A 15,311-nucleotide genomic window follows, 5' to 3' on the forward strand; every position below is an offset into this window, starting at 1 on the left:
ATAGACTTTGATCACTCACACTGTGATCACTCACACTTTGATCAAAAATAGAAGTCCATCTATTTTTCCCAACTTGACCAATCATCCATAAACAGCAACCTACAATCCATAGACATGATCCATATGTCTAAAAATAGACATAGTCTAAAAATAGACTTGCGCCAAAAATAGCCTGCGGGCCCACTTAGTGAAGGCGATCTTTTCACTAAGCTCCATCATCTTGTTGCAATCTCAACAAGCATTTCTTGTTGCACACTTTTCAACACTCCCTCTCAACAAGAAAGGCTTCCTCTCAAACTCGATCTTGTAACTCTGGAATGTTCTCCATGCAACACATCTAGCCGGTCCACTTGCTCTGTCATCAAAGTCTCTGACTGCTATTGCCTTTGTCGACTGAAACTCTGCATCTTTGTGCTCTTCAGTATCTGACTGCTCTAGCCTTTGTCACTTTGATCTCTGACTGCATCCGTGCTGCTGCTGGTTCTATCTCCAAGCATTGCATCCGCACTGCACCTCCCAACTGACCTCCCTGTTGGGATAGAAACATCCTCTGATGCTGAAGCTCTACCTGATGCTGACAAGTGCTCCCTCTCTGAAATCTGCGCTACTGCAACATCTCCATGCATCTCGCACCATTGCACACCTCTCTGTGCCACCTATCATTGTGCAAAACACTTGTGCCTCTCGCATTGCTACAGCCTGCTAGCTATGCGCTGTCCTGGGATTCCCTGCACTGTCGCTCTCTCTGCTGCTCCACCCGCATCTGTCTCTACCCAATCAGTCAGTTCCTGCTACTACACATCGGGGCTCCCGTAGCAAGGTCTCATCCAAGAGGTTGGGTACCTCAAGGATCCTACCCCTCCTCCTTGGGACAATCAATCCACATCACCCCACCTCCTACCTGGAGGTATGGCTGCATGCGATCCCTCAGCCCACCTGGCTCGAAGTTTCCCGCTACTGGAGGTCTCTGGATGAGTAGATGTCTCTACTCGATCTTCTCTCAGCTTCCCCTGTTGTGGCTCCTCCACAACCTCCTGAAGCTGCTGCACCAATCGTGGCTCCTCCACAATCGTCTAAGACTTCTTCTGGCTCTTCATGTTGAGAGGTAATATACGCTCCCTCTCAACCACCAAGTCTCCATCAGTTGCTTCGCTGCTCAAGGCTTTGCATGCATCTTGAACCTCAAGAGCATACAAGTTATTGACCCGTGAACCAATCTGCTTCACCTGTCTAGTGATGATGTGTCTAAGGAAAACCTTTCCCTTACTAAAGACCACATCATAGCCTCTATCTTCCAACATCGCGATCGACACCAAGTTTCACAGGCGTACATAGAAGCATCAATCACACATATCAACACAGTATTTTCCCAGGGAAAGCATCTCGCTAAAAACCCCAACTATCTGTATATTATAGTGATTGAATCATGCAACAATACATAGTACAATACTCATCCCAAGTGCTCAGTACTATCTCCTCATGCTACACACAATACAGCTCATATTTGATCTCCAAATCTCCCCCGCTTCTTGCCTGCCTCCACAACTCAATACCTGCTCAAGAACTGATGAGAATGGCTTCAAGAACTAATGAGAATGGCTTCCCAAACTCGTATTTCACCTCAAAATAATCACTCACACTTTTTTGGACGTGAGCAAGGGCTACAATACTGGGCAAATACGTGAGAAAACTCATTGGCATACTCAATCCCTTGATTGTGCAAGATCTGGTGCACAACTATAGTCACAACTGATAGTAATCTGATTCTCTAACACCTGTCCCTGCTGAACTGAACATGCACTGACATGCAACTGAGTTAACTGATGTATTCTATATTTGCATTATGAGTTAATAACTTGTGAATTAATTAATAACTAATTTACCCAACTCATCTCTAGTCTATTGATTAGTTAGACTAAATACAATTAGTTTAACAAAGCTAAATTGAACACAACTCCATCAACTGTACCTCCAGTCCACTAAACTCAACTCACTTGAGTTCTAACTGAAGTCATGCATGCAACAACTCAACTGACTCATAAGAAAAGCGTATTTCCTTCTGACAGCTGCATGTGCCACCTCTGTAGCTCAAACTGAAGTGCTTCAAGAGAATAAGATCAAGTTTATAGTCCAAATATTATTATGAGACAATAATATTTGACTTTTCTATTTTTGATAGCCAGTCTAAAAATAGACTTTGATCACTCACACTGTGATCACTCACACTTTGATCAAAAATAGAAGTCCATCTATTTTTCCCAACTTGACCAATCATCCATAAACAGCAACCTACAATCCATAGACATGATCCATATGTCTAAAAATAGACATAGTCTAAAAATAGACTTGCGCCAAAAATAGCCTGCGGGCCCACTTAGTGAAGGCGATCTTTTCACTAAGCTCCATCATCTTGTTGCAATCTCAACAAGCATTTCTTGTTGCACACTTTTCAACACTCCCTCTCAACAAGAAAGGCTTCCTCTCAAACCCGACCCTGTAACTCTGGAATGTTCTCCATGCAACACATCTGGCCGGTCCACTTGCTCTGTCATCAAAGTCTCTGACTGCTATTGCCTTTGTCGACTGAAACTCTGCATCTCTGTGCTCTTCAGTATCTGACTGCTCTAGCCTTTGTCACTTTGATCTCTGACTGCATCCGTGCTGCTGCTGGTTCTATCTCCCAGCATTGCATCCGCACTGCACCTCCCAACTGACCTCCCTGTTGGGATAGAAACATCCTCTGATGCTGAAGCTCTACCTGTTGCTGACAAGTGCTCCCTCTCTGAAATCTGCGCTACTGCAACATCTCCATGCATCTCGCACCATTGCACACCTCTCTGTGCCACCTATCATTGTGCAAAACACTTGTGCCTCTCGCATTGCTACAGCCTGCTAGCTATGCGCTGTCCTGGGATTCCCTGCACTGTCGCTCTCTCTGCCGCTCCACCCGCATCTGTCTCTACCCAATCAGTCAGTTCCTACTACTACACATCGGGGCTCCCGTAGCAAGGTCTCATCCAAGAGGTTGGGTACCTCAAGGATCCTACCCCTCCTCCTTGGGACAATCAATCCACATCACCCCACCTCCTACCTGGAGGTATGGCTGCATGCGATCCCTCAGCCCACCTGGCTCGAAGTTTCCCGCTACTGGAGGTCTCTGGATGAGTAGATGTCTCTACTCAATCTTCTCTCAGCTTCCCCTGTTGTGGCTCCTGAACAACCTCCTGAAGCTGCTGCACCAATCGTGGCTCCTCCACAATCGTCTAAGACTTCTTCTGGCTCTGCATGTTGAGAGGTAATATACGCTCCCTCTCAACCACCAAGTCTCCATCAGTTGCCTCGCTGCTCAAGGCTTTGCATGCATCTTGAACCTCAAGAGAATACAAGTTATTGACCCGTGAACCAATCTGCTTCAACTGTCTAGTGATGATGTGTCTAAGGAAAACCTTTCCCTTACTAAAGACCACATCATAGCCTCTATCTTCCAACATCGCGATCGACACCAAGTTTCTCTTCAGTCCTGGTACATACTTGACATCGGTCAAGGTAAGGCGAGCTCCATGCTCCCTCTGAAAAATAACCGTGCCTACACCTGAGACACTATACTTCTCATCACTACCCATCCCTATGAGTATCTGGAGATCTTTCTCCTCCAAAGTACTGAACAAACTTTTGTCACCAGTCATGTGGAAAGAAGCTCCACTGTTAAGAAACCAACCACTTCCCACCATGGATGAAACCATGCATGCGAAGAGTGTGAAGTCCAACTCAAACTGTAAAGCAAGTGAGGTTGCCTCACCTTCATATCCTTCCCCAGATCCCTTCTTGGACTTCTTCTTTGGGAAATTAGTAGCATAATGACCCAACTCATGACAACGAAAGCATCTCACCTTCGGATTTTCAACCTTCTTCCCATCATTGGAAGAATTGGATTCAGAAAGAGAAACCTTCCCCTTCCCCTTCTTCGCCTTACTCGCTAAGGCACAGTTCTCCTCATCCTGCATGGATGAAGAACCGTCTCTGGTGCTCCGTCTAATCTCCTCCTGCATCAAATCTGACCGTAGTCGTTCCCAATTTGGCAGTTTCTCCCTTCCATTCACCGAGTCCTGGTAGCTATGCCAACTCTTAGGAAGGTCAAGGAGTGCTAGACTCACCATCCTCATCCGACAGTCACCCCCACACTTCCCAGCTCATCCCGGCATTGAGTGAACTTTGTGAGATACTGGGGCATACTGTCGCCATTCTCACACTGAATGTTTCTGAGTTTCGTTCTTGCTTTGGAATTAAATTTGAATTCCACCAGCTCAAAACTCAACCGCTTCCAATCTAGAATTCATGAGAACAAAGTATTTCTTGTACAGAGATTGACTGTCTGAGCATTCACCGGATATCTCACCTTCCAAAAGAAGGATGAATCCAGAGGCTACCTGGCCCGATTACAGACTCTACCTGAAGAAATAAAATGTAAACACTTTCTGAATAGTAGATCTGATGATCAATCCTCGCTTGATATCCTGTAAAAATCTCTTCTACAAATCAAGCAGCTCTGATACCATGTAGAAATTTTGAATAATATGACACATATTCACAGAGATTATCCTGATTATACACTTATAAGTGGAACATGCATAATACATAACCTCCTCTACGTTGATCATCAATTTACAGAAGCAGAAACATTCACAGGCGTACATAGAAGCATCAATCACACATATCAACACAGTATTTTCCTGGGGAAAGCATCTCGCTAAAAACCCCAACTATCTGTATATTATAGTGATTGAATCATGTAACAATACATAGTACAATACTCATCCCAAGTACTCAGTACTATCTCCTCATGCTACACACAATACAGCTCAGATTTGATCTCCAAATCTCCCCCGCTGCTTGCCTGCCTCCACAGCTCAATACCTGCTCAAGAACTGATGAGAATGGCTTCCCAAACTCGTATTTCACCTCAAAATAATCACTCACACTTTTTTGGACGTGAGCAAGGGCTACAATACTGGGCAAATACGTGAGCAAACTCATTGGCATACTCTATCCCTTGATTGTGCAAGATCTGGTGCACAACTATAGTCACAACTGATAGCAATCTGATTCTCTAACACCTGTCCCTGCTGAACTGAACATGCACTGACATGCAACTGAGTTAACTGATGTATTCTATAGTTGCATTATGAGTTAATAACTTGTGAATTAATTAATAACTAATTCACCCAACTCATCTCTAGTCTATTGATCAGTTAGACTAAATACAACTAGTTTAACAAATCTAAACTAAACACAACTCCATCAACTGTACCTCTAGTCCACTAAACTCAACTCACTTGAGTTCTAACTAAAGTCATGCATGCAACAACTCAACTGACTCATAAGAAAAGCGTATTTCCTTCTGACAGCTGCATGTGCCACCTCTGTAGCTCAAACTGAAGTGCTTCAAGAGAATAAGATCAAGTTTATAGTCCAAATATTATTATGAGACAATAATATTTGACTTTTCTATTTTTGACAGCCAGTCTAAAAATAGACTTTGATCACTCACACTTTGATCAAAAATAGAAGTCCATCTATTTTTCCCAACTTGACCAATCATCCATAAACAGCAACCTGCAATCCATAGACATGATCCATATGTCTAAAAATAGACTTGCCCAAAAATAGCCTGCGGGCCCACTTAGTGAAGGCGACTCTTTTCACTAAGCTCCATCATCTTGTTGCAATCTCAACAAGCATTTCTTGTTGCACATTTTTCAACACAAATGGTTGTAATCTCTCTTTGATATTAATATATGCAACTATCGATTAATTTCCTACATGATTTGTCCTCTTACGTATTCATGGCTTAATGCTCCATGACTTATTAAGTAGGTTGAATTACAATTTGTCTATTATCACGTTTGTTTTTTGTTGTTGTTTACTTGTTTCAGGTGCTTGAAGAAGGAAGTGAGAGATAGTTGGAGCGAGCAAGCAAGGATATAATCAAATAGGATAAATGGACTAAGAGGTAGGCCCTCTTAATTGGTTCTAACCTAAGGAAATCTTCCATAGAATGTATCTATTGTGGCTAGACCCATTATCGGGCTAGAGGAATTTGTTTGTGTCTGCACTTATAATTTTACTTCACCACAAATTGGCGACTCCGTTGGGGATCCCAATCCTTTTGTTTGTCTTGGATTTCATGATTTCGTGAGAAATTTTCTAGTTCCACTTTTTCCCTTTGGTTCTGTTTCTTTTCTCCTACTTATTGGCCTGAGTCTAAAATTCATAGTAGCAGATCTGGTCCCTATTTCAAAAAAAGTTATTTTTTTTCTTATCTCCCTCGATCAGCGCACTTAATTCGCTAGTAGTCACACTGATTCCTATAAGTGAAGATTAGGGCCTGACCCCAATCTTGGCCAATGTGTTTTGCTCTTGTGGTTTTGACCCTGTAAGCCTTTTGAACCATTTTCTCCCTGATTAGAAAGCTACTTTTCATTTGGTTTTGTTTTCTTGTTGACTTATCATCTTTCTGCTTGATTGATTGAGTCATTGAGTGGTCAGGGACACTAGGGCATCTAGTTTGTCATCGATTTAGTAGTTTGTGAGCATAGTAAGTCAATTTGTAGATGTACTTACTCCTTGCATTTCATTTTTGGTCCTTTTATGACTTTGACCTCTTTTACACAAGTTTGAAAAGTTTTCGTTTGCTTGCCTAAACATTCCTTTTCCGGCATGGATTGCATTGCTTGTCTTGTGGTTGGTAAAGTCAATGTTTCATTAGTCTGAATGAGTTTCTCTTTTCATGTGTTCATCTACTTGAAGAGCTTATTGTCTCGAGAACTTTTTCATTGAAGAATTATATGTGAAAAGTTTGTTTTGTTGTTTCATGAACAAGTATGAAATTCTAGCTTGTTGCATCATTATGCTATGCTAACTTGCATATTAAAAGACTAGGATTGCATCGGCATTTGAAAAAGGAAGAAAAATCTTTTTCTTTTTAAAGGACTAATAGATAAGTGCTTGTCAGGAAATTAGGAATTGGAATGCATTTTTCATTAGTTTATTTTTTGAAAAGTAAGGTAGTGAAAGATCATTTCATTTTCAGTTGCTTGATTGTTTGCATTTGATTGAGTAGTTTCTACCCTCTCTAGTGTAGGAATTTCATCGAATTGAAAGGGTCTTGTCTCATTTAGTTGTGTTTAAGGTTTTTCGAGTCGCATCACTAAGACCTTAAAACTGAAACATAACTCAAGATAAACTTTAAAATGAATTCAATTAACCTAAGGTGCATTTGACATTAACGATCATATCTAGAACATCTAGGTTAGAGACGTGTTCCAGCGTCTTTAAACCTAGTAGTTGCCATTAGCTTCGGCATTAGATAGCGCTAGTATGGATTTGTGCTCCCCGTACCATCGAATATATAACGGGAGACCCCTCTAGGCTACAATCCTTTTATCCTTAGGAAGCCAAGTCGGCTGCCTTGCAAACGTGATACATTGAACATAGCATTCGAGGAGATTGCTTGCTCGTACTTCTCGGTTCACGGGATGGTATTCTACAATTCATGGTTTCCTGGTAATCCTGTTTACCTAGATCATCCAGAGCAATCATTTAATCTTTTTGACTCATTAAAATTAAAATATCGTTCGATCACTTGTCCTTTCGAACTCGTTTCTAGTCGAAAGCGATAGAGTCATCTTTGTTTCTTTCTCGACTCTTAAAAAATGAAAGAGCACCAGTCTTTTATGCGTCTTAATAATTGATTGCCCACTATCCAAAAACACCTTGTTAGTCTTTTTCTGAGACCAAATCATGAGTTTCCTTAAAGGAACATTTTAAAGCCTTGAAGTTAATTGTTTTGTCGGCTAAGACAAGGTCATCGTGGCTAAACCATCTGGTTCACCCAATTCCTCTTCCTCTCCTCTGTCTAAAAGATTATCTGAGGAGTAGTTTCCTGAGTTACCAGAGTCACTCGAGGACCAAGGTGTTGAACTCAGAATTGTTCTGAGAATTCAACCTTTGTCATCTCATCCCATGCCTACTTTCGATACTGGGTCATCTGTTGATTTTGGCCTGGAATCTACAGACAATCCCGCTCAAACACCAGAGAACTCGCCAACCACCGACGGTCAACTTGGACTGGTAATCTACCCTACGAACACTTTGTTTGACCCTGCTGTGATATCACCGTAGCATCCTTACAGCTTGTATGACTAGCTGGGTGTTTCTTTGGAACTATCCCCTCATACTTGTTCAGCGATTCGTCGTCGTTTGTTTCTAGACATGGAACCCGAAGGTGATGCTCAAGTCACTTCTCCGAATGAGTCCAAACTTTCTACTCCACACACTGTTGAGGCAGAAGAGTTTCCTTTTCCTTCGGAGGGCTTCCCCTATTCTAGGGGTATTCCCTCCATCTTTCCACCCAACTATGTGTCTTTGGCATAATTGGTTTCAGGTACACCTAGTGCCTCATTGCTTTACCATAACCATTTTTGGGCATCAAGCGCCATGCCTACTTCAAGTTCATTCATTACAAACATGACTACCTAACAGGCTGTTACCTCAGTCCCAGTGCAACCCACCATTCTGAATACCCTTGTATCATCAATTCTAGTTACTGTTAGGCACAACCTGCAGTTTCAAAGAATGTCTCTGTCAGTTCCTCCATCCCTCTAGTCAGTGGCCAAGCTGTGCCACCGCTTGGGGGGCAGAACCTGAGTGTTTCTATGGTGTCAGTCCACTAATGTGAGTAGCTCACATGCTTGGTATAAACCAACCTTCTTCCGGTATTATTCATAACCTTGTTGATCCCACTAGATCAAGCAATGTCTAGTACCAACAGGTTCAGAAACCCATTGGTCCGTCTGGATCGAGCAATATTCAGTATCAACAACCCTATGGGGCTCAGGTCCAATACCAAAATCCTTACGTTCCATATGGTTCTCAAGGAATGGTTAATCAACCTTACACCCTCCAATCTAGGCAGTACATCCAGCCTAGCTATGGCCAGATTCAGTTCGGAAATTTCTCGGGCACTGTTTAAGTACCCTTGCAATAGCAAGGACAGCCTCTACAACAACATGGGTAACCTTTGTTCCCACAGGGGCAACCTTTTTTGTAGCAACGGCTCTCCGTGCAACCGCAAGGACAAATGATCCCGCAGTAAGGTCAACTGCAACAACGCAAGGTCAACCCTTGCAACAGTTGCAACAAACCGTGCAGCAGTAGATGCAATATGCTCCGCACACCTCCCAACCCATGTCCTCGCAAGGCCAAACTCTGCAGCCTCAGGGACAAATTTTGCAACTGCAAGGTCAACCCTTGCAACAGCAAAACCAACTAGGGAAACAACAACCCTTGTATACATATCAACAGGCTCAACCTTTGCAAGGGTAGGGTCGAGGCCAAGTCTTGCAGCAGCGAGCTCAAAATCCTAATTTCCTAGGTCAACAGGTCCAGAAAATCCTGCCAGCCTAGGGCATTAGTTACAAAACCCTAATGTCTTAGGTCACCAAGGTCAAAATCCTTTTGGTCAAGGGCAGGAGGTACAGAATCCCTATGTCCAAGGGCAATAAGTGTATCAACCTTATGCCTAAGGACATCAGGTCCAAAACCCTCTTGTTTGGGGACAACAAGTCCAAAACCCATATGTTCAAGGACAACAGGTCCCATATCCATATGTCCAAGGTCAATAGGCTCAACAGCCTTTCAATCCGTACGTTGCTTATCAACAACCTATGGTCAGATAGTTCCAAGGTATTCACGGTCAAAATCCTCCCTATGGTCAAGATAATCCACAATGGGGGCAGCCTCAGATGCCATATCGCCAAAATCCTTACTAGCATGGATGGTCTCCTCCGTATGGACCCACTTATCGACCTCCCATGCCTTTTAACACCCAATTGCCATTCTTGGTCACACTTGAGTTGCCAGATGTATCTCACCTTATGAATGATCCGATCCTTCATCTGCCATACTGGCCTCTGGTGTTGTCCAAGATACCAAGTGATTGTCCAAAGTTCGATGGGAAAGCTAAAGAAGATCCTCATGCCCATGTGATGACATATCACCTTTGGTGCTCGTCGAACTCATACGTGGATGATTCCATTCGTCTCCATCTTTTCCAACAAACCCTCACACATGTTGTAGCAAAGTCGTACATCGAGCTACCTCGAAGTACTTACCATGACTTTAACTCTTTAGCCATGGCTTTCCTCACACATTTTCAGTTGTCGATTCGCTACGAAACTGGCACATATTTTCTCACATCACTTAAGAAAGATACTGCGACACACATCTTTGATCACATCCATGAATGGATACGTAGACGTCGCCTGATCAAATTTGAGATTGTTGATCAGCTGCTCATTGAATGGTTCACCAAATCATTCATGGCCCCAATTTCTCGTGATATAGCTAAGGGTGGATGCGTCTTTGAAGAGCAAGTCATTGCTCATGCCCAGTACTTGGATCTACTTTACTCTTAGTCTGGCACTTTATACGAGTTATTACCCAATGCTCAACGGCCATCATCCAATCCCGCAGCATCAAATTCACCAGCTGTAACTCCCTCCAATGGAGTTATCGGTTCAGTATCCCATACCCCTGCTAAATATTCTTCCAAATAGAAGTCGGTCTCAAATTTTGTTCCTAATAGTTCATCCCAGAATCCACCTAGCCCTGGTAAGACCTCCAAGGTCCATGTTGTCCAATCTATCGCAGTGGAAAAATCCTCGAAAGGAAAGAAGAAAGGCAAAGCTAAAGCCAATGCCCTGAAATAGGGTCCTCCCAAATCATCTGTTGGCGAATCTTCGCAACAAAAACCTAAGTATCCTTGCCTCATTTGTGAGGAAGATCACTACACTAAGGATTTTCCCCGATGATCCGAAGTTAGTTGCTTGCTCAAAGGGACCCCCGCTGTCCTCAAAGAGCCATTTCCATCTCAGTAGACCCAAATGGTATACCAAACCCCAATCTACTTCCTCTGAATCTCAAGTGTTCATGATAAGTACACCTATTAATGTGGCTACTAGGTCGAAAGACTACCAAATCATTTGTGGTCCCAATTCCTCATGATATAGCTATGGGTGGATGCGTCACTAAAGAGCAGGCTATTTCTCGTGCCCAGTACTTGGATCTAGTTTACTCTCAGTCTAGCACTTTATATGAGTTATTACCTAATGCCCCATGGCCATCCTCCGATCCTACAGCATCAAAGTCACCAGTTGTACCTCTCTTCAATGGATTTTTCGGTTCAGTATCCCAGACCCCTACTAAATCTTCTTCCAAACAAAATTCGGTCTCAAATGTTGTTCCTAATAATTCATCCCAGAATCCACCTGGCCCTAGTCAAACCTCTGAGGTCCATGTTGTCCATTCTATCACAACGGACAAATCCTCGAAAGGAAAGAAGAAAGGCAAACGCAAAGCTAAAGTCGATGCCCCAAAACAAGGTCCCCCCAAATCATCTGCTAGCAAATATTCGCAACAAAAACCTAAGTATCCTTGCCTCATTTTCAAGGAAGATCACTACACTAAGGATTGTCCCCGATGATCCGAAGTTAGTCGCTTGCTCAAAGGGACCCCTGCTGCCCTCAAAGAGCCATTTCTATCTCAGTAGACCAAAATGGTAGACCAACCCCAATCTTCTTCTTCCGGATCTCAATTGTTCATGATAAGAATGCCTATTAATGTGGCTACTATATCGAAAGCCTATCAAACTCCTGCTTCGACGGCCGGGAAAGAGAAAGAAGAGACACCTTCTCCTTCTACCCCTAGTTCTAGCCCTCTTTATATTGAGCGCCCTAACCCTGATTCTGTTATGCGGCCACCCTCTCGAGGTGTGCTATGGAATTCCTCGTATAATCCCAATGCCCGATCTGCTCAGCACTATAATATTGTTGAGGATTTGGCTCAGGCACCGTCAGCTATGTCGTCTCTCAAGGTACTCCAAAGTTTCCCATCACAACGGAAATCTTTGCTATCAGCTATCGAGGGCATTGATCCCACCAATTCCAATTTGATATTTTTTTATCTAGAGAACCATGTTCCGTGTCTCCCTCATCAGATTTCCTTTCTTATTTAGGTAATCATCAATGATAAGACCATCCATCGAACTGTCATTTATGAAGGTGCTTCCACCTACATCATGTCAATCGCATGTTGGAAGGTTATTGGTTCTCCTACACTGAACCAATCTTCGAACACTTTGGAAGCTTTGATGGGCAAGATTCGCGACCCTTTGGTGTCTTGCCTAACCTTGCCATCACCCTAGAAGGTAAGACAGTGCAAGTCGAAGTAGAAATTGTTGACACCAATCTCAATTATAATCTTCTACTCGACCAAAGTTGGACCCATGCCATGCATGCCGTCACTTCCTCTTTATTTTGCATGATTCGTTTTCCCCATCAAGGGAAGATCATCACTTTTGACCAGCTGTCTTTCTTTTCCTCTTCCTCCTCATATGGAAATGTTTCGTATGTCAAGCACACTAGTGCTCTTTATGAGAGTGTGGGGGCAAGTCTTTTCAAAGATTCTGCCTTAATGGGAATTTTTCCACTCCCACCTCCTCATGTTGCCTCTATCAACATGATCTTGGTCAAATCTGATCCTTGGTTCATACCTTCACCAGATCTTATTGATGCCTGGGGTGAGGTTATTCCACTTAGTCCCACCGAAGTCAATTACGTGGAAATTGTTTCGGCTTCAGGTTCTACATCCTTTGATTCTCTTATGTCGAAGACCTCTCTCAATACGTACTCTCAATCCCCGTGGCTTGCCACTTTGGAATCACCTGATCCTTTAGCTGATACCTTCCTTGCTGATGAAGGTATCATGGAAGTCATGTCTCTCGAGGAACCACTGATCCGGATTTAAACAGGAACGCAACAAATTACAGAGATAACCATATACACAGGGATGCAGCGGAAATAATACTTCATTTCATTAATGGAAAATACTGAAATATGCTTACAAACAGAAATGGAAATAAACTAGCTAGGGCGATGGTAGCTTATCTCTGAGAAGAGATGTGATGGCTACATGCCTCTGAACTGTGTTACAATGAGGCTCGAAGGCCTATTTATTGTTGAGAAACAATGGAAAAACCCTTAACATTCCAAAACCTAACCCTAGGAGATGAAACGCCAAACTGTGGGCCCCGTTTGGGGGTAAGTTGGTACATCAACTTCCCGGGGTCGTAACTTTGGCATATGATCTCCGTTTGATGCGTACAATAGCTCATTAGAAAGATCTATCCGAGCACTATCATTGTTGGAACGGGCAACACCAGTCCATTCCATGGACTGGTGTTGCCCCCAGATTCCCCAAAAAACGTCGTTTAGGGCCTCAAAACGGCTCCGGAAGTTCAGGACCCGAAAAACTGCTAAAAATAGTAAGTTGTGCTACAATTAAGGAAACTGAAAATGCTGAGAAAGACAATGGTGGGGGTCCAGGTGGACTTGGCAGGTGGCCACCAATATCCACCTGGATCAACCACCTTGGACCGATACTCATCATCGCTCCTCATTCCTAACTCACCCGACAATCATGTCTACCCCTCTTGAAGAGTGCTCTTCTTTGTTGTCTATTGATGTGTCAGTTTATCCTGACACCTCAAGATATTTCAATTAAGGACACCTTTATCCCTTCGTGGATCAATATTTTTCTCCCTCCTCGAGTTTTCACCAATTTCCCATTATTGTAATGGGGTCACCATCCAACTCATAACCCTCCCTCACCCAAGGGGCATGGGGGCAAAGCCTTATATGAGTTCTACTCCATTATTTGTCCAAGTCGATGCTTACTCGTCATGGCAATGGTAAAATTCCGGTGTCTATCTGTGTTGATTGATTACCCAAGTCCCAACATGGACTCCCTCAAGAAGTACTATCCTTAGGACATATTGCATGGTTACTTGTGTACATTAGTGTGTCATTCATTTTTTTGCAGCGTGGTTTTGTGTGATAGTTTTCAAACATCTTTCCTGTATACGATACTTTTCTTGCTTTGCAGATGTCTGCGACTCCCCACATTGATTTCACTGATGGTGCTTCTCGTAGTGCCCAAAACCTATCATCCATGGCATGGGCCATTTATGACCCTAACCGTGAATTGATTAACCTCCAAGGTATTTGTCTAGGTCGCACAACTAACAACGTTGTTGAATATAGTGTGGTCATCGAACTATTGTCAGAAGCCATCGCTTTGGGAATCGGAGAATTGGTTGTCAACCTGGATTCACAGCTTGTCATCCTTCAACTCAACAAGCAATATTCCGTCAGAAACCCTCAAATATTGAGAATGTATCTCTGTATCCATCTATTGGAAATACATTTTGATTACATTACATATCATCATATTCCTCAACGCATGAATACATTGATAGATGCATTAGCTAATCATGTGTTTGATAGACATTTACGAAACATGTGAAAGATAAAACAAACCATTTGTACCATAGTAGACAAAAAAATATAGCATATATATATATGTGGTGATAATATTTGATACATCAGAACCCCAAAAAATAATTTGTGTGTCCAAAATAACATCAGCGGCTCGCAGGCCTCATATATCCGTTGCACGCAGGCCTCAAAAAAAATGTAAATGCTGGACCTAGGAACTAATCAACATGGTGATCGTGGTAGCATGATACAGCTCATGCAACATGAGTCAGCAATCGGTAGATCCGATCCGAGACTCCCACCATGTGTCTCTGGTACTAACGAGGAATGTCTCCTACCCCAGCATACTCCGGGATACCATGAGTTAACCCCTCAAGGTCCCTCACGATCTCCTCTGCATTGTCACTCCCTTCCTGATAAGGAGCGACAGCATCAATAGGACAAGGGACGCACCTGGCTATTGGGGACATCTCAGTAGGCCGCTCTGGTCCAATGTCTGCATTAACAAGAGAAATTTTATAAGCACATATATACCAAAACAATTAAAAAATCTCAAAATAAAAAATTTGATTTTTTACCTTTGTCATCGAAGTCTTCCCCATCTGGTAAGGGCATATCTAGATCTCCACAGAAGTCGGTGCCACTGTATGGCCAGTCCTCCACAACAATTTCTGTCATCGTAGTCATGAAAAGAATGCAGGTCGGTATGACATGTGCTGACTCCCAGTGATCTTGGGCATCAAATGACTCCAGAGAGCCATCCGCAGATTGCATGGCATAGGAGGATCTACCTCAGTCAGCTGATACTGGAACAGTGGTACCTATTCCAATAAGAAGATCACAAGTACAGATCCGAAGCAAAATTGCTTTAGATTCCCCGCCTTAGCTTTGGACAGCTAGCGTTTGATGTTTATCTTC

The 15,311-nt window shown here is 43.0% G+C and overlaps 1 pseudogene; it reads right to left on the reverse strand.

Moving 5' to 3' along the window:
- LOC149201548 (kinesin-like protein KIN-7A) overlaps window positions 1-15,071 on the reverse strand; it is a 170,140-nt pseudogene extending 155,069 nt beyond the window's left edge.
- Window positions 15,072-15,311: the final 240 nt, after the last annotated feature.

The sequence above is a fragment of the Pinus tabuliformis genome, chromosome 2_1 (assembly GCF_031772625.1).
Source record: "Pinus tabuliformis cultivar Carrire ecotype Pingquan chromosome 2_1, CPIR1, whole genome shotgun sequence".
NCBI classification, from domain to species: Eukaryota; Viridiplantae; Streptophyta; class Pinopsida; order Pinales; family Pinaceae; genus Pinus; species Pinus tabuliformis.